The 26,304-nt window shown below is 41.2% G+C and overlaps 1 long non-coding RNA gene across 7 annotated transcripts in view; it reads left to right on the top strand.

The window, feature by feature from the left end:
• The first annotated feature begins 271 nt into the window (after positions 1–271).
• LOC121884099 overlaps positions 272–26,304 on the top strand; it is a 72,415-nt gene continuing 46,382 nt past the window's right edge. For 6 of the 7 annotated variants that reach the window (XR_006092300.1, XR_006092298.1, XR_006092299.1 and 3 more), the window contains exons 1-5: positions 275–315; positions 1,599–1,711; positions 13,818–13,970; positions 18,367–18,422; positions 18,738–18,944. This is a non-coding gene — a long non-coding RNA (uncharacterized LOC121884099). Of the gene's footprint in view, positions 316–1,598; positions 1,712–13,817; positions 13,971–18,366; positions 18,423–18,737; positions 18,945–26,304 lie in introns of all 7 variants that reach the window. The other variant, XR_006092301.1, reaches the window with a different exon arrangement.

Genomic DNA, 26,304 nt, shown 5'->3' with positions numbered 1-26,304 from the left:
CATGATGTTCATTTTGTAAATTATGGTCTCATTAAGAATAAAATAGACGATAAGCAGTTTATGCTTTAGGGCGTGGCTACTTTGTGATTGACAAGTTGCTACCACGGTGACAGCGTTGATTACGTAACGTAAACATGGCGTAACCGTTATCCCAGATTCAGAGTATGGGCAAACTGAAAACACACTGCATATTTCACAGTATGTTTTCAGTTCATGAACGTTAATTTCAACATTTTGGTGGTCTAAAAAAGTCTTGTGCAGTGTTTGGTTGTACTAAAAGACTGTCTAAGGAGTCGGCTGTTCAGTTTTTTTCCGGTAAGTACATTTTGTTTTAATAGTTTTTGTCCTGTTTTTTGCTAGCGAACATTAGCATTAGCATTTCACAGTTAATCATACGCTGTGCTAACCAAGTTAGCAGCTAGCGGTAGGTTCAGCTCATGGATGTATAATAAGAGCTCTTATAGTACATCCATGGTTCAGCTCCACCCTCTCGTCCAGATGGTCACTACTGGTTCCAAAAATCAAAGATGGCGACAGTCAAATCCCTAAACTCTAGGCTTCAAAAAGGCAGTCCGCAAACCAATTGGTGACGTCACGATGACTACATCCTTTTTTTTTCTTTTTACAGTCTATGAAAATCAATTAAAAGATTTTTTTCTGTAGCCATCAGTAGCCATTAAGCAGTGCTCAAACAATTAGTTGATCGATCAGTAATTCAATCAGCAGAAAATTTACCAGTGATAGTTCTGATAATTGATTGATGAAAGTAATTTGTCTGTCATATATTTACTGGTTAAAGCTTCTAAAATGTTCATAAATGCAAATTAATGCAAATTTTTGCGAGAGCATTCAGTTTTGTCAAAACTTTCCAATATTTCTGCATATTGTAGTCAAATTAGATCCAAACTTGCAAATACTTCCAGTCATAGCTCTTATAATAATATAAACCTGCACCAAACCACAGCTGAGGTCAAATAAAATCAACCCGCAGCCACAACAGACCAACTTCTTTGCAAATATGTTAATGCTTGGACTTTATTTGAAGCTTATTAGGCAGAGCCCCTCCAATTAAAATCTAAGCAGATAATCTCTAACATACCTTAAAAATGAGGAAGAACTGCCTGGTAGATTTATTTTGGCCATAAAAGGTCACCTGAGATTCTTAATAAAACTTTGGAAGATTGTGATTAGCCCCGAAGCTAAAAGCTATTTGAACAAACAAAAATTCTTCATCACCAACAACGACAATTTAAAAATAACAAAAAAAGGTCACAAATTATGTTTTTTGGGTTTTTTTCCTTTTGCCTCCCTCTCCTTTCTACAGTGCACTTTTGAACACACTAAATAAACAGTGTGTCACCCAGGTCTAATGTCATAAACACGGCATACATATTTGTTTATCCCACCCTTCCGAGTTAATGAAAGGATTTGTGTCACTTCGATGTAAAGCCTTGTAGGGCTCACCCATCTGTCTACAGTTGTGCTGTTACAGTGTCATCAGTCTACAACAGCAAATTACAGCTTATTAGTACCAATACCAGCAGTGACAACATTTATCAAGGAAAACATCTCCCACTCTCTCTAATTGTCCCCCTCAGGGCTGACTGTTCTGTGGACCGGTATCGACGGCCGAGCAGTCATTAGGACATCACACTTGAGCTGACGAGCAGAGAAATCAGGGGACATGTCCACCCTGATTGGTTAATTTGATGTGAGTAGAATGACACTGCATCTGGAGCATAGACGGAGCCGATGAGGTATTTATAGTCTGGGTGTGTGGATATCCAGACACCCACCGTTAGTTTGTGTGCTTCTGTTCGTGGACTCCTGATAGAGCGCTGCCCACGGGGGCTGGTGGCGAAAGCGAGACGGGCCTGGATATGAATAGCCGGCAAGGAGCGGGGTGCTGGGGGTGGAAAGGGCAGTGAAGTTTATGTGTCAAAGAACAAGAGCGAGTAGCGGATATTCAAGTATATCTGTCAGTCTCTTCTGGCCTTATGAGAATGACTGAGAAAGGGTGCGTGTCAGCCCGGCCTGTCTGAGCTTTTTTGTCTCCCCTCAACAATAGGATCTTGTCTGATACAGATACGCGGCCTGTCTGTCACTTTTACTCAATGATATTTTGTCACTTTCGTCTGTGCGGCCAGTGCTGCGTGAGGCCGGCTCGTGCACCTTCACATGGATGTCTGCGTGTGCGTTTCTGTTGTCAGATTGTGATCTCCAGTCAGGTAGAATTGTCCCTGCTGCTGCCCCTCGTTCATGGTGATACCTCCCTTCTGCCACCTTCCACTTCACGCTGCTAACATCCTCAGGGAGTGACAGATAGAAATCTGAGTCTAAGCCGGGCTCACAGCAGCTCAGCAGCCCGTTCAATGCCTGCTCCCAAATGCTGCGATCTTTTAAAAGTGCTTTACTTCTAAACTCTGAGACGCCTCCCAGCTCACATCTCCCATTCTCAGGTTCCCACAAGCAGCTGCTACTGTAGGATTGCACACTAAAGCAATTTGCCTCAAGTGTCCACAGTGTTGTCTCTTTCACCCTCGCAGCAGGAGCTTATATCCCATCACAACGATCATCCTTACAAATCACGCTTTTTTTTTTTTTCTCCCAATTGTTCCGGTGATCAAGCCTAACTTTTCCTTCCTGCCAATTAAAAGGCTTTGATGTCTATCTGTGGAATGGGTGAGGCTAGAAAAGCATCTCTCTTCTGCTGCCTCTTGGCTACCAAAGGCCAAACTTGTGCTGGCAGAAGATAATCAGCAGTTCTCGCACAAACAAGATAAAAAAAAAAAAAAGTGAGAGAAGGATTTACTCCCATCCTGCCTGTCAGGCAACCCACTGAAGACAGGGGAATTATTTTGGCAGCAACACTAATGTGGTGACGGTTGTTGTTTCCTAAACTGATTTCCTTAATCCTCCACTTGTTCCATGCTTTGTAAACATGGGGGCTTGATTTTGTAATCTGGGAGGTCCCATTGACGCACAGACACACATATACGCACACACACCAACAACTTGTCCCTCTAACCCCCTCCTCGTCAGCCATTGCCCTAATTAGTCAGAATTAAGACGAATGCCTGGGCCTCCCACGATCAATTGGTATCGAGCGGACCTTCGCTCGCCCCTGCCCGGGGGCCTCTCTCAGCCGGCAGATCATTTATATCAATCGCTTTTGTTTTTCTTTCCTTCCCCCCTTCCTATTCTTCTGTCCACCAAGTGCAAGGCACGGTCTATTAGTTGGCGTGCAGAATGAACGGCAGACAAAATGGCAAACCCTGGCACGATAACTGCTGCCGTTGTATTGATGTCACAGGGACGCGGTCTTCAAGAATACTCAGGGACTCATACGTCTGTCACATGAACATGTGCGCGTGTTATCGCATCCATATGTGCCTCTTTGCGAGTTTGGTGCCTTTTTTACTTTGCCTCCTTGTACTAACAAACTCACCCTTTAGAAGCAGGAGTCCCTCTTCCCTGCCCTTTGCTCTACTTGTTGCCCTTCTCTCAACATCTCTCTCTTATCTCTCTCCTCATTATTTGTTATTCTGGGTGAGGAGAGGCTATATGTGTTCCATGCTTTTATTGATTTTAGCCCATTTGGTGAAGCTAATAATTGGTACAAAAGGATGTATATCAATATGTTTTATGTTCTTTTTTTCACATTGTCTCTTTGTCATTGCTCTTGTGCCATCTTGATTCCCAGCACTATGCCAGAACATAAGGAAGATGTTAAACTGGTGAGTTGAGAAGACCAAAGACAAGCAGAACACTCGACATATTATGTCTCGTCCTGCATGTCGGCTGTTGTGGTGAAAAGACGCTGTAAATGGAAAGTTAAGGGACCAATCCCTCGTTGATACTCTTTTGAAATTTAAAAAAAAAGAAGCATGCTTGACTTTTTGTCTTGTGAAGAGATCTGTATTGCTGCTTGCGGCTGGATAACAGAACCATGCCCGATGTTTTTCTTCCATGTTGCATTGCAGTACATCTAACCAATCATGGCCCACACTAAAACAAAATTGTTAAAAATAAAAAAAAACAAAATAACAAAACCTAAACACTTTAACTTAACAGTTTGCAGAAGAATTCAGGCGCAGATGTCTACATGTGGGGTCAGGATGATGGAAGATATTGCCTTCATCTCCTTGAGCCGTTCCTCAGAACTGCTTCTCTATAAAAGTTTTTTTTTAAAGGGTTTCGAAGCCATTGTTTACTGGCAGGCATTGTTTTTTTGTTTCAGCTGTAACCTGCTTTTTTATCTCTGTTTTTTCTACTCAGCGCCTTGAATCTTCTCCTGTAAATTTTTACTCATAATACCAGTGGAATTTTTTGTTATTCCTGCATTATTCTTACTGTAGGTTTACTCCTACTACACAGTACCTTAGGGAAATTCATGTATAGGACAAATTAAACAGGAAAAAAGGAAAGTGTACAAAAGCACACTTTTATTAGCTCCTTTCTCCAAGGTTAATGATACAGTGATGAACTGCTGCTTGCAACAGACCAAGATCCAATTTGTCCTCCGTGAGTGTCTCTACGGGTCACTGAGTGTTTACTTTGGTTTACTATCTACTAGTAGTACATGAAAGTGTTAACTACTGACTGCTTCTACCCTGAATGCGAGTTTAAACCTCTCAGGTCGGCTGTGTCTTCATGTCGCATGCTTTGTGTACACGCCTGGTGTATTTGTGATGTTGCAGAGACCAGCGATGGCAGTACTGCACGCATATGGTGCCAAGCTTGGATGGTACACCACAGCACCAGTCCATCCATGAGTTGGCAGCTGGCTCTTGGTTAGTGGCCTCTAGTCTTTGCACCAGAGTGTAGCGGTATGCCTTTGGTATGACCCACCTGGAGCTCAGTCCAGAAGAGTAAACCTTGGCTACCTGACTTAAGCTACGTAGCTCCTCCTCCGGCTACAGTTTAAGCTTGTGCACCAAGTGTGGCAGTGCCAGATGAGCTCTCCATATCTGCCCACTGTGTCCTTTTTCATGTGTGTGTTTATGTCTGTGTGCATGCACCCACACACACACACACACGACTGAAAGCATGCATATGGTGTTTCGAAGGGGCTTAGTGGATGGTTTTATTTGGGCACTCTGAGTCCCCATCTCCCTAACTCATCCCCAAGGCCCCGGCTGTCCTGGCATAACCGCCCTCTCTCTCTTTCCCATATACTCCGTTGTTCTGTCCGTTTCTTTGCCACCTGCTATTTAAAGACAAGGGCTGATAAACTTCAACTCTGCCTTCTCATATCCTTCAGATACTGCTGGAGAGAGCCCTCATCTGTACAAACACAAACCCTGCTCTGTATTTTTGCTTTGAACTTGAGGTCATAGGCGATATAAAAGAGAGAAAGAGAAACACAAGAGAGGGAAAGAGGGAGTCGCTCTATAGCATCTTTAAGGATTAATGGGAGGAAAAGTGGGACTATTAATTCTCCTCCCTCACTCTGCACTGTGGAGTACAGAAAATGATGGAGACAAAGTGCCATGTAAATATTAACCAGTGTATCTTTTTACAATTTTGCCCATTCACCTACATTTCCTGGTTATTATCAGGTCCATAATGAGTCACAGAGGAGAAACACGCTCTTTCGCTCTCGCTGTGTGTGTGTGCGCGTATGCTTTATTGGGTGGGATGTTTGGCAACCACTTCTGTATTTCTGCCTAAATTTCCATTGTGAATACTATTGAGTTAAGTGGCCCAAGTTTGTTTTGCTCCCCAGCTCCCTGCTGCGCTAGCATTACCAGATCACTTGGGCTATAAGCAATCACAGAGAGAGAGAGAGAGAGAGATACAGGAATTTAAAGGAGCAGGGACTGCAGTAGCATGTTTTAAGTGAGGAGCTCACCAAGTGATGCTGATGAAGAGGGATGTGGTGAAGGGAGACGAATGTCTGGGCCCAGAAGTGTTATACCGGTCTCAGAGCTGGTCCCCGTGAGGCCCTCTGCGGTAGAGAGTCAACTGTGGCCTGCCTGAACTCCTGCCAAGCCGACTAGCTGTTTGAGTCGTTGCAGATGGCACAGACAGTAGTAGGGATGTGGCAGGGAAGCAGATATAGAAAGGAGAGAAACTGATATACAGTAATATTTATCCTTCATTTGTCCTACTGAAGGAAGTTCTTTGTAAGGGAATCCAATGATCAGCTAACCATAACCATCCACACACACATCACCCATTTGTGTTGCCCCATGTTGGCACTTCAGCATCCATTATGTTAACTGATAACAATTTACATTAAAAAAAAAGAAAAGTCTGCATTACAGCTAAATGATAAGGAATTGTATATGATATGCAGCTAAGTCAGGGAATTTGGTGTGTAACAGTTGGACAAATACAATAATAACACTCAAAATAGTAGGTCTGCCTTCCCCGTGTCAAAGTGATGGTGATATAAGATGACGCATCTCTAAAAAATATTTCTGTCTTGACTTGCCAATTTTAAAAAATAATAAAAATACAACTTTTAATAGTCGTCTTAGGTCGAGTGATGCAAGGTCTACTATCAGTCAACATATTACAGTCCTGAGGCATCAAAATAAACAATTAACCAGGGGCCAGAGGGATGATTTTGGTGTCTGGTGTGCAGGTCAACTTCCCATTTTTCTATTATATTGTGCCATAGGTCTTCTGTGTGTTTCAACTTAAGGGGGAGGATTTTGAGCAGGGTGACACAGCTGTATTTCACTGTATATTACTGTCAAACCTGTACTTCTCTAAAATATAAGCCCGCGTTACGTATGTGGACCCAGACAGTTTTGGTTTAAATCCTCCTACCCGAAGCTGCTCCTCCCGAATCTTCTCAGGAACTGAAAGTACTGCATATCCAGAGAGGAAGAAGAAGCCGAAGACAGCCTGTTCTCCCCGCTTTATGATGTATTCACAACAAAAACATGTTGTTTTGAGATCCACATGGCAGATTCTTGTTAGCCTAGATCCTGAATAATCAGTTGTTGCCGGGGCTCACAGCGGCAGCCTGTGGGGCCGCAGAGACATGCCCAGGGAACCTTGTGGGCCCCGGCTCGGGGGGGTGGGGAGGGGGTGAGGGTGCTGTTTGACTGTTGCGTCTGTCTATCAGGAGATTTGTGTGGATGCTCGGGGCACAGAGTGGAGACAGTGTCAGGGCGATACCCTTGACGGGGATGTGATTGAGTAGACAGCCGTGACCCGCTCCTTTCTTTACCCGCCACCATCTCTTTCCCCCAACATCGCCACCCACTCCTCCTTACACAACAGCTCCCTGAGAGTGAGCGATCACTTAAAACAGCGCTGGTTATTATACCTAAGCACATCCTAGTAATTTATGCATGATTGCCTGGCAATCTGAGGCAATTCATCATCCTCTTTCCTATCTTTCTTTTTTTAATCTGTTGGTGTCTTGTTCCTCTGGACTTTAATCTATAGGGCTATTAAGAATGCCTGTGTAATAATGGCTCAGCTCAGGTGACAGCGTGACATTGGCGCCGTCATTGCTGTGCGGTTTTGGGATCTTGGAGGACTGCGGGCAGTAAATGAGGGCAGATTTGGCTTTTATAGCTAAGAAGCTGTTAGACCATCCGTTGTTTTGTTGTTGCAAAGACCTCCGCTCCTGTCAGGCAAATGGGAAGAGCTTTGTTTGTGTGAAAGTGAAAACATTGTGTTGTTCTTTGGATGCAATGAACCCGCGTGTCTGCATGCAAACTGGGGAAGTTTTATTTTGTCTTTCTTTAAAATTTAAATGAGTGCGCGTGTGTGTGGCGGCATACAATCTGGTGTTAGTTCTGACTTATTTGCTTACTTCTGTGTGTGTGTGTGTGGCTTTGGTATAGACCATCCAATATCAGTAATTATTGAACTTAGGTAAACGGTTAAAAAATGTCAAAATGAATATATTTGAAATTAATTTGCGGAGGTGATGTCCATTCAAATTAAAATGTTGCTCCGTATACTGACTCTTATACTGACATTATTCCACTTTAACAGTTTTTACAACTGTTACGTACGTATATTGTCTTTTTGACAAAACCCAGGTTACTTCTCAACAATATGTTTTGACACTTTCAGAATAGTTTTGACTGGGACACAAATTAATTACTGATTACCAACGAGAACTATTACATCATTGGTAGAGGACGACGTGTTTATTGCTGTGTATGTTTTGTGAAGCAAAAACAAGCAGTACAAATATATGGCATCAGCACTGGGAACCAGGCCAGTTGAAGCCAGATGCACAACGTGTTTGTCACAGTTCTACATGTGCTTGTGTGAGTTTTCATGTTTCCTGGTACCATTAAAGATCAAACCTGAGACAGAGGCATTAACAACAGCAGCACCGGCTGACCCTTCTGTTGCGGAGTTATCCATCTGTGACTTCAAGGCATGGCTAATGGAAGCCGACCTTGCTCCATGTTCTCGATCTGTTCCATTCAGCATCTATCAACCCAGGGATGTATCTTGATTTACCCCCCTGTCCCTCTCCCACTTCCTGCTTGTAGAGTGGAGCAGCCAGAGTGCACCTTGGCCCGTCGCAGGCCATTGTAATCTGCCTGGGCTCAGTGGAGGCTAAATTAAGAACTGAACAGCATGAGCAACAATGAGACAACAGAAGGCACAAGCTCGGCAGACAATCAGAGAGGCAAATGGGCAACAGATAGTGACCCTGGCTTATCTTCATCATAATCTTATCTAATTGGCCCGCCTTCATGCTAAATAAAAGCTTTTTAGTCACAATAAATTACTTAAATACTATTAATTAAATGAATCCTCAACAGTCTAGAGCTCTTTGCTGAAAAATATGTCATTAATTATTCATTTCTTACTTATTTTTTTGTATTTAAATGTCTATCTTGGCACCATCTGCAAGGTTGATGATCATTTTTTAGGAATAAGGAGTTGGAGATAATCACATAACATTCAGTATAAAGCCGTTAAAAGTGAAATTGTAACACTACTTGTATTCTAATTCCCGATTACTTCAGTGTCAAGAAAATTCATCTGCAACTATTTTGATAATCGACTAGTTGTTGTAGTCATATTTTTAAGGAGAAAGGCCAAATATTTGCTGGTTGCAGCTTTTCAGATTTGATGATTCGCGGCTTTTCTATGTCATACTGTACATGACAGTATTCTGAATATCTTTGGATTGTTGGACTGTCGATCAAACAAGACATTTGAGGACATTATCATGAGCTCCAAGAAATTAAGACATTTTATAGACAAAACAATCAGTCAGTTAATCAAGAAATTAATCCGCATATGAATCGTTAATGAAACAAGCTCATCGCAGCTCTACTTGCTACTCATTATTACTGATCTCGAGGAGGTCCTCTCCTTTCTTCTTCTCTCTCACTTATTCATCTCTTGTTTACCTCAGTTGCGAATGTGTTATAAAGCTAAATTTTTTTTACTTCAATCATATTTGCCTCTGTACGTCGAATTTCTTGTTAGGGACTTGCTGACACAGATGGTTGGGGTTATGTTAAGAACACCCAGATGGTATTCAGAAATATATGAGTCATATTTCAGTAGATGTGTTACAGTGCAGAGCTGCATCATCCATTTACCCTGGTGTGACAGTGAAGAAAGCCTTACAGTCAAGTGAAACAGGTAACACTTTTCCCCTAAAACTTTTTTCATGTCTAGTTTTTACCCCTGGATTAAAATTGGTTTCTTGTGTCTTCTTTCTTAATATGGAAACACTTAAGGAGGGCTATCTCATGGGTCTTAAAAAAATCACTAGCAATGAAGTAATCTACCTAAAAGACACCCTGTTGATTCGTTCCTTATTTAATTGTCCTTGTTTGTGTGTGTGTGTGTGTGTGTGTGCCTGCGTTTGTGTGTAGGTGTGTGTGCTAGTGTGTGTGTGTCCTCATTTGCTTCTTTTTGTCTGAGTCTGAAGCCACGTGGGTATGTTTTTTTGGATTGCACCTCCAAACATTTCATTGACACTCACAGCAGCAGTCAGTGCATTGATTTCCCATTGGTCGATGCTGGTTGAGTTTACAGAAGGAGGTGCAGAGGTAAAATGTCTGCTTTCTTTCTTTTTTTCCTCCCGTCCGCAGCGGTCACACCATTCTTTACTTCTTCTTTCAAAGAATATAGCAAGAAACTAAGTTTGCAAATCGTAACTAAAGTGACTTTTTCCCTGCTATACTTTGGAAGACATTTAGTTTAGCTTAGTTTAGATTCTGTTAAACAGGAATCTGGGAATCGTACTGTATTACATTTTATAAGAAACAGGATTGGTTTAGAGATTTTGTAGAAGAATTAATTTAGCATGAATTGAAGCTTATTATTAACACACCAAATCCAAAAGTAGGAACGTTTGTTAGCTCGTAGGCCAACATTAACCAATCAGCGATTTATGGTAGCACTTGGCTAAAAGCTCCTGGGTTTTTGAGTCCCAACAATGTCAATAGTAAATTCCTGTCACGCATATTTCATTTGTGAGCAGTGTCCAAGTGGTGTCTCAGTTTGTTACCCATGCTTCTTTCTCCTGCATTAATGTTAAAAAGAAAAACTCTCAGTCTGGGGCTTCCAGTAGCTGAGTAGTTAAGATGCAAACCACATAATCGTAACATCATTGGTTAGATTCTGACTGGAGACCATGTCATCCCCCTCTCGCCCTGCATTCCTGTTTGTATTTCTACCATCACAATCAAATATAATCTCCCAGAACAAGTATTTTTATACATGGATTATATGTAACCACAGTGTTGGATACACAGCAGATCTCTAAATGTACCTTTTGATAACTGGAGTTGGGATTTATGCTTTTTGTCATCTTTTTAGTTGTTTTAGAAAATAGTAGAAAATCCAAATTTGGGCCACAGCGTGCGATAGCTGCAAAGTGGAGGTAAGACAAAGCATCTGACAACCCACCATGGCTGGGTGTTGAAGGTAAATGAAGTTAAAGAATGCCAAGATAAAATCAGAAGCATTGACGTTTCGATAGAGACAATAGAGACCTCTCAAGGCTTTTCACATTGATTTTAATGTAGTTAGAGTTTGTTCAGAGCCGACACCAAGCAGCTAATAGCATCTTCAGGCGCTTCTGCGTTGTTTTCTACATTCAGAAGATGTTGCCACCTGGTTTCGCTTGATCTTTGCTAATCTACAAGATCAGATGAATGCACACCATGTAACTACGAGACAACCGTTATCTACAAAGTAAGACAGTCACAAGTTTTATTTGGACACTCAAATGGCCTGAGATGCTGACGGCCAGAGGGCAGTGGTGATGCTCGGCTCTGTTGGGATTTGGCTTCCTTGCTGGTGTTGTTGCCCTCAGAGCCTGGCTTCTCCTCAGAGGCCGTCGTCGTGTACTCCATCATCTTCTCACATGGAAAACCAAGCCTGCTGGACATTCATGCCTGCTAGATGGTCCCATGACAACTCAGTGTGACATTTTCTTTCATCTGTGTCTCACTGTCTCTTCTCTTCCATGTTCCTTTATCAAACTTTCTCTTTCTTTCCTTTTCTCCCGGGGCTCTCTGTCACCACTCGGGGGGATAGTGGGATAGCGGAGGTTTGGGTGTTGAGAAATTATTTGAAATTTTTATTTACATCTATTTTTTTCCCTCTTCTTGATAGACTACAGTTTACATCTTTGATCTCACATGGACAGTTTGGGTTTTTGGAGAAGGCCTTGTGGTTGTAAGTTTAAGTGTTTGCGTCAAACTGACAAATTCAAAGGCTTTGTGTCGCAGGCTGTCAGATCGCACATGTCCTTTCTTTCTAACAATCTCTTGATGTCTGCTTCCCTCCTCGGACAGAGCCAGCAGAGAAGGCCTAGTCGACAGCTGCGTTTAGGGCTTAGATAGAAGACAGATAGTACAGAGGTGGGAAAGGAGACATGCTGTAATCACAGAGATGGAAGAATGATGTCAATCATGGCGTCTGGTAGCCTGGTAGAGGAAGGAGGGCTGAATACGGCCAGGATTGAAGGATCTTCAGTGTCAGTGCAGGAGCCACCCTGTTTCTCCTTAGTCTCTAAGAAGAATCAATCTCTCCTGACTATAAATGCACTCACTCCTCTCATGTTATTCGTCATCCAACTTTATCCTCCCACCCATCCTCTTTGACCCTTTCTCTTCTCAATCATTGCCAGAAGTTGGACTACAAAGTGGCAGACAGCATAGTATGAGTCAGACATTTTCTTCAATTTTCCTGTGTGGTATTCACAAACTCTTGAAGTTTTGGGTTAGTCTTCTCTTGAATTAGGCTTTAATTGACAAGACCTTAGAGTCCACAGCCATGTTAGCAGCTCTATGAGGCTGCACTTAGGTACAACTGTGCTTTGAGCAAAATATTAAATCAGCATGATAACATGCACACAGTGACGATGCATATGTGTCGATGTTTAGCAGGTATAATGTTTACCATGGTTGCCATCTTATCTTAGTTTAGCATATAAGCATGCTAACATTTTCTAATTATCACTAAATACAAAGTACAACTGAGGATGATGGGAATTTTTTGGTGCTGGTCATAAATCAAAATATTGGACATATATGAATTTGGATCTTATGATAGAGGAATTGTTTCAATTCATCCTGTGTGTATGAATGTGGATATGAATGTGCGTTCCAAATTTCATCCCTTCTAATATTTGTTGACATTTCACTCAAAACCACAAATGTCAACCTAATTGTGGCGCCAGAGAAAAAGTCAGAGGATCACTAAAGTCAATGTGATACATCCTCTGGGGACCATGGATGTCTGTACAAAGTTTTGTGACAATCCATCTTGTAGTTGTTGAGATATTTCACTGGATAAGTGAAAAAGTTTATGTGCCGGAGGTGCTGGAGGGAAAAGTCAGAGAATTGTCAAAATCATTAGGATTCATTCAGCACCATAGATATCTGCACCAAATGTCATGGCAATCCATCCTATACTTGTAAAGTCACCTCACTAAAAATCAAAAATGCCAACCTGTTAGTGACGCAAGAGGAAAAGTCACAGGATAATTAAAGTCAGAAGGATTCATCCTCTGGAGGCATGAATGTCTGTACAAAAGATATGACGTTGAGATATTTTAGTCTGGACCAAAGTAGTAGACCTTCTGACTGACTGACTGACAGACAGACATTGCCATTCAAAGAGCCATGCCACTACCATGGCATAAAATGATTAATACAACATTGGTACATTTCTGGTTTGATATTTTTTTACTGAGGCAAAAGAGTTCACACATCAATACAAGAAGTCTGTAGGTGACATTACCAGCAGTAGCCACAATGTCTGACAATAAAAAGAAAAGCTGCATTAACAAAAAGGACAAACTTGTTATTGATGTGATCTCTAGGAAAATCATTTCCCCTACACGCTCAGCGATGCCCACTTAGCAAGAAAAATGCCACCAGAATAAGAAAATGAGGATCTTGCAACTTCGAGTTATCGGTCTCATAACAACAAAATAGCAGCCACGTTCATCGGACGTGCCATGCTGTGTGTTTTTGTCACAAACAATGGAGTCCCATGTCTTCTCTCCTCAGTCTCAGGGAGGTAGGGAAGTAAAACAGAATTTGATTTCAGACAGGTGTTTTACCCAAGAAACTCTCAAGGGACTCTCCTGACAGTGCTACCTAAAAACCCTCTGTAAGAAGTGAGGAGGGGCTGTCACCAGCAAGTCCCCACTGATGTGTCAGTGAGCTTCAGAGTTTTAAGTATTTACTTATTCATCCATATCTGTTTGTTTGCATATTTCATATTGTCTGTTTTCATACTTTGGAGCTGTGGGCAGCCTTCGTAATACGTGAGTTTATCTTAGTAATTTCTCAGCAAACTGTGATTTAACTCACAATTCTTTGCCTGCTTGTCTTTGCTTGTTTCAGCTCATAGCAAGAATGACCCCAGTTCAGTCCCCAGTACGGCCACCATAACTGTTGGAAGATACTCTGGCTTCCTCCCCCTTGCCAAGCGCCGTCAAAGTTGTTTGACTGGATCTTTTCAGGCTCTCTGAAATTTAGTGAAGCACCATCTTTCAGGTAAAGTGAGCACACTCAAATTTTCCTCAGAAAATTTAGCCTTTTCTGGTTTCTATGATTACATTTTGATTTGTAGGTTTGATATATAGGACTTTGGTGCCAGCCAGTCTTATTTTCACCTGCTTTGACTGACTGTGTGTAGAAATTAATCATCAATGCTGTACTACTGAGATTATTAATACCTTAATAATTGACAGTTAATTCTTACATCAGGGACAGGATATCTTGCTGATTTCTTCTGTATTTCAGTGAGTCATTTCTCTGGCTGCAAGATATTGACCGTCTTGATCATATTTCATTGGAGTTTCAATCTGTTTTTTCCTCACTTAAAATCACACCTGCTGCGTACAAAATTCCCAACACAGATAGATCTTCATGTTTTTTTGTCATGTATATCAGTTATTCCAAACGCTGTTATCTCTTCACACAAAAATTTCACATCAGTCAACAGATTTTCCTACTCTCATTTTCTTTTTTTTCGAAATCTCTCTCTCTCACTCGGTCTTCCTTTTGGTTTTCATGCAAAAGAGCTTGATGGTTTGACAGGACGGGCCCTAGAAACTTGCTACCTCCCTCCAGACCCTTGAAAATCTCTGCTCTCTCATTGAACTGTTATCTGCCCCATTTCTGGGCTTTTCCATGGCAACTAGGAGCCAGCGAGCGTGTGAGCGAAAAGAGTGAGGTCTCCAGTGGAAGCAGCATCTTGTCTCAGACAGCTGTCTGCTGGAAAGACAAAGGGAAGAGGAGAAAAAAAAACAGAGGAAAAGGAAAGTTTGGGAAAGTTGTTTTCCCCTTTTAGCATGAAAAAGAACTTAAATTGATGCAATTCACTGCACAATGATTTACAGCTGCATTCACAGTCAAGCTCTTTGACCATTCTCAGTCCTTGAGCCATGAGTCTCTACCCTGCTTCTAAAAAAACACAAGTATTACTGCATCTCACTGCTTTTTAATGACATTGCAGTGCTCTCTCCTTGATCGGTTCCTAAGCAACCTGTTCGCTTGACGCAAACTGCAACTAGTGACTGACAGTCCTCAAAGTTTCCTCCATGGGACCCCCTCAGTGGAAGTAACCCACATTTCACTCTATTTTAAGCTTAATGTCAGATGTAAGGCCTCACCAAAACATATTGGTCTCTCCACTCAACATGTATCAAATAGAGCCCAGTTCCCTAGAAAGCCAACATGTACACTTAATTCTTTCTTAAACGAGAGCCTCTCCTCACAATCCTTAGCCTCTCCTCTCCAGGTTCCTCACTTGGATTTGGAGCGACAAGGCGACTTTAAAGTCGGGTTATGCCTGCGTCTTCCGTAGGATTACACCAGAATCCCAATGGTTTTAAACAGTCACACTCTGCCACTCAAAGCTAGACATTTTCGTTTGGAGCGTTTATTAAAGGAGCTTGGGAGTCTGTGGTGACAAGTGAAGCGTTTTGTAGAAATGGAATGAGGGATAGAGAAGAACAGAACTCAGCAACTAGGGTTTTTCTTTTTAAAAGTTTCAGTCTCAAGACTTTCATAGCCTTTGTCACTCTGTTTAGAAAAACAGTCACAAACATCACCGAGGGACACGGTGGCCCCGAGGAAGAAGCAGAGAGTCAGAGACAATCTGTGAGTGGCGATAGCCATGACTTAATAAGATGGTTTTCATATTAAGATTACCATTTGGGAAGGAGAAGAGGGACCTCCCCATCTGTAGCGCTTATAAAAGGTTGATGCAAGTACTTGGTTTTCTCCTCCCACATCCAGCATAATTGGGAGGGAACGGAGGACGGGTTATGGATGAGTAAAGATAAGAAGCATCACATGATTAAGGGGTGATGCTAAATAAGAGGCACTGTCCATTTTTAGGGAGATTGTTTGTGCTTTCTTGCTATTTTGTTTCATCTCATTTCCATACTCTTACAAAAGATGAGGCTCATGAAGGCATGACAGAGATTAATAGGAAAATACAAGGTAGTTATTTTTACTTTTCGTTTGATGTAAAACTTGTTATTTTGAATATGAATTTGATGTTATTGTAGCAGATCCATCCGTGGACAACCTTGTGTCATAAAGTAATGGAAGAATTGAGTATTGTGTGTCAGGTTTTAAAAATAGTTTTCCTCCAATGCAGGAAAACATCAACCTGAATGTGCTGGACTGTGCAGTAAAACTCCATAATATAACATGTCTTTGGTAGAAGTAGAAGTTAGAAGTAAGCAAGATAGTTTTCTCAAGAAAACATTTTTTTTTCCCTCATTGCTACAGAGATTTTAATTTTTAAAAGCTAATCTTGCAAGATGACTTTAATTGTGTGTGGGATGAACATTCAAAACACTCCACTCAAAAGATATCATCCAGCATCCCAAAACAATTATGTGCATATTTAGACCACTTTGGTGTGTCTGACTTGCTTTTGTTACATCTCTCAGTCCACTCAGAGAAAACAATACTCTTTTCTCCATGCACCATTCCTTAACCATTAAATCTATTTAATGTTTTTAACAACATGCTAACTACAACAATCTGTGAGAATGGCATAATTTGTTCACCTTGAAAGAATAAGCCAACAAAAACGGAGAGTAAATAGCAAAATCTCCTTCCTCTGTCCATGTTTTCCTTGTGAAAACAGAGAAGCTCTTTTGCGAACGGCCTCCTCTGTCAGCTTTGCTCTGTTTATCTTTTCTTCCTGTCACCCCCAGCTCATCAGTGAAATGGTTGGTGAGAGTATGGATCCAGTTCATGACAATCCATCATTTATGACAAGTACACACAGTAATCTATTTTAAACAGCAGGGTATGATGCTGATGATGCATGGCAGAAGGGGGTACACAGTATACACACTTATGGGCGTGCATATTGATAATCAATTTTCTTCATTTTAACCACTGCAGGAAAAAATTAATCTCTGTAGGAGCCACTTCGTGTTGCAATTTTTGAACTTAGTGAATAATATGCGTTGTGATTTTCTGTATTGACACCTCTCACTGTTATAATACTGGAGAGACTGGCAAGAGCTAAATTGAAACATGACGCTGGAAATGCTTCTAACAAAGTGCATTTAGTCCATCCATCTTATTAGTCTGAACACAATGGACTGCGAATGGTACCGAAATAAGTAACAAAGCAAACACACCCAGAGTCTTATTGTATATTGATCTGTCAAAGCTAGACGAGAGTTTTAGTTACACAGACAGGCAGATCTGCTACAGAAGCAAAAATAATCTCACTAGTTGAGTTCAACCTCATTAAAACATGCCCATGTGCCCCGCATGTGTACCTTGACTGTAAGTAGGAAGACAGAATAAGTGGTGTGATCACAGAATTGACCGCTGTCGGTTCTCGCCCAGCTGTTGCTTTTTCACAAGGATTGTTCATATAAGTGATGAGATTTTCTTCTTTGCAGCCTTCTTTGCAGATTTCTCCATGTTTCATATTTGCTTGGATTGTTAAAGGATGTGGCAAATATTATCATGGCAACTATCCAGTCACACTGTGCAACAGTCTAATGCTCGATGCCCACGCCATTACAGAAAAAAAAAAAAAAAAAAATTCTAGACACATTCATGCCACAGCATAAATGTGTCATTTATATTGAGAAATAACTGTTAGGAATTGTAACAATATATTATATCTATGTAATTGAGACAGTAGTCACCAACTGGACCCCTCTAATTCAGTTCTTTGTCCTCTAAGCTACCGTTCCCTCCTAGCCCATTTTGCCTCTTTTTTTCTACCTGTCCCTCCCAGTATCCCATCATCACCTTCTCCTCCCTGTGCTCTCGGTGGCAGTAAGCCCATGAATTCCAGACCATTCTTTGGAGATATCTGTGGGCTTTCTTCTTGCTCCCAGCCCCTGTTGCTACAATTTCAATCTGCCTGCCGGTTTGAAGGGGCTGCCAGGTGCTTCTGGCTCAACCATATGTCCTCTGACACTCTGTCTTGGGGATAGGGGAGCAGGGAAGGAGGAGGGGGGGGGGTTAAAGATGAGGCTATCTGGAGCTACCTCTGAGAACTACTCTCCCTGAAACTCAGTTGGCTGACATGTGGCAAAAACACAACCCACCAAAACTAAACTCCGTCCCTAATTCCTCTTTGCGCTAGCCCTGAGCGAGGTTCAGATATAGGGATGGCAGCGAGTTCTTCACTGGGTCCCCATGGGGTCGGAACAACAGATCCTGTTTCAGTGAGCCAGTTGGCTTGGTGTGGCGCAGTGACCGCATCACCATCTTCGGCTCAGAGTCTGTCAGTCAGTCACAGTCTGCTGGTCTGCGGCTCCAGTGGTCAGGCAGGAGTTCATGCTTTTCTGGTGTCTTTGTCTGAATGTTTCTCTGACTGCCAGACACTTCTCTCAACTCTGAAACCTCAGTCAGTGCCTGAAACTCTCTTTTTTTTTCTCTGTTTCCGATCCAGGGCTGTGATTGCTGAACTGGTCACATCATCGGCCCAGCTGCTCCTCATGCCTCTAGGTAAGGCCTGTAAGCCTGGTGATAGTTCTGCTTGCGCAAAGGCAAGATGAAACACACACGTTCATGCACAAATGCGCACACGTACACACATATCAGAGTTTGAAGGCACTTGACAGCGGAGTAGCAGCATAAATAACAGCTAAATGTCCCCTTTGATTTGTATCCTGAAACTCTCCAGTGCAAGATGGGCTGTTGTTTAGAGTTTTAACAGAATAAACAACAGCCACAACAGGGGTTCTTGTACTGAGACTGACATGTGGGAATGGCTTTCCCTTATTAAGTATCTGCTCTGCCCTTTTGTTTTTTTCAAAGCAGCAGGCGCACATTTTCCCAGAGGTCTGGCCAGCCCAGCAGTGTCCTGAAGTTACCAGAACTGTGGGATGTATTGTGACAGACTTAAAATGTGAGGAAGAGGAGCCCTCATCACCCATCACCTCTGTTAGATGAAAGGCCCCGAAAGCAGCCTGCCACCCCACTGGACACAGCTCAGCTGTTACAAGAAGTGTTTGACAGAAGTGGCAGGTACTTGACCTTCTCTCTGGCTTTTTCCTCTTCTTCTCTCTCTCTTTTTCTTTCACTCGCTTCCTCGGTGTCGCTGTTTTGCGACAGGCTGACCACTCTCGACCCCGCAGCCTCTTGGGTGTTGTCGGGGAGCTAAGAGTCCCAGTGTGCTGTAATATGCCTGCATTTCTTGTTTGTTTATTCCCTCTATTTTCAACACTTTCCTTGCACATGCCGGAGATATAGTCTCCCTAGATATAATCCAGAATCACAATAAAGATTCTGTCACCACCTTTGGTTGTGATGTTGATCTTCAGCCAAGCATACAATGCTGTGTTAATGTAGAGGTGAAAGTTGCTTTGTTTGTAGGTAAGTTGCTCTCAAAGGTCAGGATGGTGAGGCGAACTGGAAAGATGAATCGCTGCTCAGTAGTAAAAATGAGTAAAAGCTAACGCGGGTGAGCTCAAATGGCATAAACATGGGTTCTGTTACTTGTATGGCGTTACATGAAGATTATGACATTACAACAACATCCACCAGGGAAATCAAGGGAGACTTACAGTGGCAAACATAGTAGGTTGCCTACTGTATTCTGAGTCTAGATCTGCATGTCTGTTGGGAAGGCAGCTGAATTTTTAACAGCCTTGATGCACATTTCCATTTCTCCGGCAGACAGTGTCCCATGTATTCATCTCTCCTAACAATGGCGAAATGTCAGCATACTTTCAGGCTGCTCTAAATTAAACATTCATCCCCTCTGAGTATACAGCTATAGAGCTGTTCTTGCCATTTCCTCCCACACTATTTTTCTATTTTCACATTGAAGGCTTTGGCCAAATGACGAACAAGATACTTTCTCTCACTTTGAACCAGATGGTAATGATGTAGAGTATTTAGAATTTTTTTTTAACTTTACAAATATGCCAAATGACAATTGTCTGGCTTACTTTCATGGTCATATCCCAAATGTCCCAGGCCTCGATATGTGCAATGGCCAAGAAAGTTGAAGACAAGACTTAAGATGGGGAGGGGGATATTTTATTAATGGGAACTATTAATATTCCATCGCAGTGGGACGATGGTGTGTTTCTTTTTGCAGAAGCATAATGAATAACTGAGCGCCTCCCTGGTACCCGATTCCTCAGCATGAATATTCAGGCTCTGGTGGTGTATCATGGGAGTGTTGAGAGCCTCTTCTCCACCCTGTAGTGGATCACACCCAAGCATTTTGCCTCAACTCTCTACTCCTCTCTTATTTCCTAAATAAGAGAGGAAGGAATAGACTCAGGCATGTGACCAGTAGCATCTGGGGACTGGCGCCTATAGATCTGATGCTTGGCTCTCAATAACGGCCCTCCACAGAGGCTGGATTGATTGATTACACTAGTGTGGCTTTGTGTGGGTTTTTAATTGATTGATTAATTGTGGGCCTTGGCTGAGATGTGATTGATTATGAGTAGTCAGCAGCGGGTCGGGGTTGGGCTGTCAAAGCCCACAGGGTGAGAGGTGAGCTCTTGTGGCTACTGTAATACGCTCGTTCTTTTATCCAACAATCCCACTTTCATCGCCGATGCTCGGTGCAGCCACACATTGTCCTTGCCCCGGTCACCTCTCTGGAGATCTTGTTCCCCCTCGTTTCAGTGCGTATGTGCATATGTTCACATGTTGTGTTGCCGGGAGCTCTCTATGTCCTGTTTTTGCCAGGAGAGTGTTCAATAATGTCAGGTCTGTGGCATTCAGTAGATACAACAAAGAATTCCTTACAAACCTCAAAGACTTATCTGTCATAGAGCCCGCACTTGGAAATAGAAACAGTTGAAACATAAAGAGAAGAGGAACAAAGAGAGGCTAAGTTTAAAGAATGCATGTGACAGTGTGGAATAGAAAAGGAAAAGAGTGACCCTACTCCAGAAACCCCATTCAGATGATTAATGAATAAGACAGAAAGAAAGAAGGAAACAAACAAAGAAAAGGCAAAAAGAAAGCAGGAATCAATTTTATAATATAGACCAGGCAGGGCAGACAGTTAGAGTTGTACGCTACTATGTTTTGATAAAATATTCATGTCCCCCAGTCTTTGACTTTTCCTAAAATAATGTTGTGAAGCACCCCCCTATTGTTAAAAATAGTGAAGATGAATCCAGATTAAAAACATTTATACCTGTAAGCGCCACCTGGTAAAATATACCCGTATATTAAATGCATTTATTTTTTGCGTAGTTCCGTGTTTAAACATTCTAAGTTGCTAGGAAACAGCATCCGTTGGAGTGTGTGATCTGACAAGTCATAATTAAATTATAAAAAGAGCAGACAAGAATGACCTGCAAAAAAAAAAAAAAAAAAAGAAATTCTTCACCAAGTACTTGAAGTGCAGGAAAGCAGTCTGTGGAAAATTCACAGTCAAGGTGCTGAATGTCTCAAAGTGTTTTTTAGGGACACAATCAGATGTGTTCAAATGACGATGAAGATACTCACAAATGTTCATTATGTATAAAGTTATTTGTAGTTTTCATGAATGAAACACCAAAAGAGAAATATACGTCATGATGTTATAAATTAAAATATAAATAAATAAATTAATAATTGAAAACGTGAAATTGTGCGCTTGACTTTGTCATGTCGGTTTTGTTGCGACACTAAAGGGCAGGTCCATTATTTTTTGAGGTGTTTATATCATTCTGTAGCTTCCCACTAGTGTTCCACATGTATTCAACTCCAGTAATTAAAATTTTTGTTGAAGTACGTATGTTCTAGCATCGAAATGCCATTTTCTCAAGCCCTTCTAAGAACTTTTTCCCACATGACCTGACATAGGTTTCTGCATGATGACGTTGCTACATACAAATCAATATAAGCCCCCCTTAGCCTACCTAGCCAGCAGCCACAGAAATGGACAGAGCACCTACATGCTGCTGCTGCTGCTGCTCAAAGTTTAAAAAAATAAATTCTGAGCTCTCCTCCCACCAGCAAACGGCTCCGGATCAGAGTAGATCACTGGAGTCATCATTCCTACAGTATCCTGACATGGACAAAAGTTGTGTATTTACAATAAAGTGACAAGTAAAAACAAGCAATATATAGTTTTATAGATCAGTGGAAACATTTTATTGTCCCAGACTTTCTATTTCCACTCTGCTTTTAGAGATCTTTAATGACACTAAACACATAATGATGATTTTAGCTGAATTTTAATTGTGCAAATTTTATTTTATCCCCGGAGTGAAAGCTGACAGTGTGAATTATTTTACACTCTGATTCTGTCAATGCAGCTCAGAATAACTTGAGACAAATGTGTGATGATGACTGGAAAAAACAAAAGATTGTCTTTCATTAGAAAAATAATCCACACAGTGTTAATTGGCTCCCATGATTATAAATGTGATGTTGTGGTCAGATAGACCTCACTCTGTGGTCTGGTATTACATTCAAGTTTTTTTTATGTGACATATTTCATCATCTAACTAAATAGCAGAACAATACTCACTCTATACTTAAGTCATATATAATAATTCCTGCATGTATTTTAAGCCTTAGCCTACTTTTAATATGTGGAAATTATTTCTAGTGTTTCTACATCTTCTTATTTTATTGTATGATTACAGCTTTCATTAACATTTAAAAAAAACAAGATGGAGTCATCCTTTAAATCACCCATAAGTGCAATAGTTCTTTATTGTTATTATAGATCATTATTGTCTATTTGGGGTATTTAGGCTACTTTAGTAATTTAGATAACTTGGGTTATCTCATTATGTGATGAATGTCGTTTTATAATAATATCGACCCACTCAAATATGTGAAAAAACTCTGGACAAAAAGCCAATGCATTTCCATCACTGTATAGTACTGGAGAAATACAATTGACCGAGTTATGAGAATTTTAGATTATTCTCAAATTTGTGCCTAGTTTATAAAATTTTAAATGGTTTGGCCCCTCCTCCACTATGTGATTTTGTGTACTTGCTCAGTAAGTTCTATTAGATCCTCCAGAATATCCTCTATGCAAAATTGTACCATTTCGTTGCACTGCGTTTGGGCAGTCAGCGTTCTCTATGAAAGTCCTACCTGATGATATGAAGAACTATAGTTCAATAAGTACATTCAAGGCCAAATTAAAAAATCTACTAAAGACCAATCAGCTGTGTGACCACTGAGTCTAAACTCCATCTATGGTCTTCTCATTAGCGCAGGTAGTCTTGCTTTTAATTTGACACGTTCACATTATTCATTTCTAATTGACATTGTGGGTGTATGTGATGTGCTGTTGTGTGTAACTTTGTATTTTGTATAATGTGTCCTGTGTGTTTTTTGCTTTGTGCTGTTTGTTATTGTGGTGCTATATGTTTTAATTGTAAGGGACTGCAGATGAAAATTAGTTTAAGCTAACTCTGGTGCAGTACATCAAATGTTAACATTTATGTTTACAACCGTATATTGTCCCAATAAATACAATACAATGAAAATATTCCTTTCTAATACCAATCAGTGATCATTTTAGACTGATTTATACGACAACAGACCAAAACACAGGTGATGATTAAACAAACTCATTTTGTGACTTTAGACATTACTTTGTGCAGACAATGCCTTAATACAATGACAGAATATATTTTTTTAGGATTAGAAATGCGGCAGCCAGGTGCACGGATCGCCCACATTTCAACAGTAGTCCTATCATTCTCAACAAATGATACACTGTCCCACTGGTCTAATAAATAAGAAAGTTGTTTGTCTGTTTTGACTTTTAATTCGGATTGGATTAGATTGGGGACGTTGGGTGTATGGTGACCAAGTCACAATGCTTCGATGCGTCACAGTCATTCAGGACGTGTGACAGGTAAACAGATGAATGAATTAACAATAAAACAAACAGGAGACAAATAAGCGAACAAACAAAGAAACAAATGAACTAATAAAAACAAAGGAAGGAACAAATAAATGATTTAATTAATGGACTATAGACTCTAGCATGGGGATGGTGAGTGTGTGTGGTTATCAGTCACAATCTGTTTGTTTATAGTCTCCCTAGATATAATCCAGAATCACAATAAAGATTCTGTCACCGCCTTTGGTTGCTTAAAGGGCAGGACGAGCATCTTGACAGGTTAAGACTTTGTCAAATCACTCATTAAATCGGCGATACGACAGGAACATGCACTTATTGTGCTCTATTTACTGAGCAAGTCTCTCAGGGAAATGTCAGAAGCTGTTGGGAAGGCACAAATGTGTTTTGCTAATAAATATCCAAAATCTGCTCTAAGTAAGTACAAGATTAAAGAGAATAAACACTAACAAACACAGACACTGAATGCATGTTCCAGGACACTGATTGCATGTTCACGCATACCTGTTCAGACTGTGAGTACTCATGGTTTAGCGCCTTTGCTGTCATCTCAGGGTCAAAAAGTGTAACTCTCATGCAAGTCATGTTATAGAAAAGACAAACAAAAAACATGTGCGTTGTAATTTTACTTCTGCCAATTTTCTGCAGACAGCTTTTAGTAGTATTCTTTAATGAGGGACTAAATGAGGCGTGTTTTCTATAGTGGCAACTTATTACTTTTTTCCATTCATGGCCCTGTTGCCTCTTGAACCATCACTCCAGGCAAGATTACTTCAGTAAAAGTTAAAGGAAATACTTTTACTACCTGCTTATTTACCTGCCCATTGATTCTATCAGATGTTTTATTGTATTTTGATCACTTGCTAGTTTGCAAGAAGTCATTAGGTAAATGGACTGCATTTATATAGCGCCTCGCTAGTCTTCCGACTACTCAAGCGCTTTACCCTACATACTAACATTCACCCATTCACACACACATTCATACACTGATGGCACAGCCTTCAGGAGCAATTTTGGGGTTCACCGCCGCCGATCGTCCGATTAGCGGACGACTCGCTTTCCCTCCCGAACCACAGCCTCCCCAAAGGTGAAGGGTCTGTTGAGTAGTATTGAGCACACCTTATATTAGCCTATAAATAGTACGCACTTTGCACTTTGAAGAGTTCAAATGGAATGAAACATTTGCAGTCTTTACACTTAGTACTTTTGCGCCTTTTTGCCCTTTTAAATTTCAGATTGAAAAGCAAAAATGACTCCTCTATCCATTGAATGTCCTCGTGTGTGGGTCGTACTTTGCTGTGATCAGTCTATTTGACTACTGATATTAACCATACTGTTAAATTAATATGAAAAAATTCATACACAACTCTGTTCAGTCAGATACATGTGTTTAACTGATTCATCAAGGTAAGCATTTATGATATAAAGGCCCAGGTGCATGCATTCAGAACTTACAATGGTTCATATGCTGTCAAGTGTAGTGGCCTTGAGGAGAGAAGGACTGTTTCTTTGCTCGTTGAGCACAGAGAGGAATGACTTGTGATAAGTTCAAGACTGAAATTTGCAAGGATTTTTGCAAGACCTTCCAGCTTCAAGTCAACAGTGGAGCAAAATGTTCATAGCTGCCCCCCTACCGCATGTCCTCATGTTGTGTCTTCTCCCTTTCCTGGACACTCCAGAGAGAGATGTGTGAGTGGGCCGCATATCACAGCAATCCGTCAGCCACACTCTCCCAAATTTGGTGTATGGTATTATGAAAGTGGCACTAAAATACATCAAATTCCCATATCCTACAGTAGAACAGACACAAATCAAAACCTCAAATCAGTACACACTGTTCTTTAAAGCACCCTCTCTGAGTCCTCTTTAAACTGAAAACATATACATTCACTTTCACAACACCAACTTATACCATATACACAGATACATATTATACTTATATAAAATAAGGATTCCTGCTGGCCAGGCAGATGCCACTACTTGGTGCTGCAGAACAACATGGCATCATGTGTCGTGACAAGAGTAAACCTGAAGTTAGAGGGCACATTTTCCACTGACTGACTCGAAGTTAAAGTAACCCGGCTCTCTGCTGGCAGCTGGCAGGTTTACATATATCTAGGTGATAGAAGCTATGTCCTGTTCACATGGCCAATGACAGCCCTGACCCACTCCTGGACCCTTCTCTTGCGTGCAATTTGCACTCTGTCACAGAGTGCACTGTAGGTTTCATGGACAGCTGGTGGACTTGCTTGGACACTGCCGACAAGAAAGGTCCTGTCATGTGCTACAGTTCAAATCAACACCATCAGTATGTAGCCTAAGGTCTGAACTTTGATGGATATGCAGCTTAAATTAAATCAGTGTCTGACTCTGATGATGACGGCCTCTTCTTTTATGTCCCCTGTCAGCGCTCCGCCTTCCATCTGCAGCTAATAAATGATGGCTAGTCTGTTTTGAGTTCTCGTCAACATTTTCTTATAACTTGAGGTCAAACTATTTCTTGATTTCATCAAAGTTGTGCCTCTGAAGTTACAGCAT

This window comes from Thunnus maccoyii, chromosome 18, assembly GCF_910596095.1.
Source record: "Thunnus maccoyii chromosome 18, fThuMac1.1, whole genome shotgun sequence".
Taxonomy (NCBI): Eukaryota; Metazoa; Chordata; class Actinopteri; order Scombriformes; family Scombridae; genus Thunnus; species Thunnus maccoyii.
The sequence above is the reverse complement of the archived record's forward strand: the minus strand, read 5'-3'. Positions and strand labels throughout refer to the sequence as shown.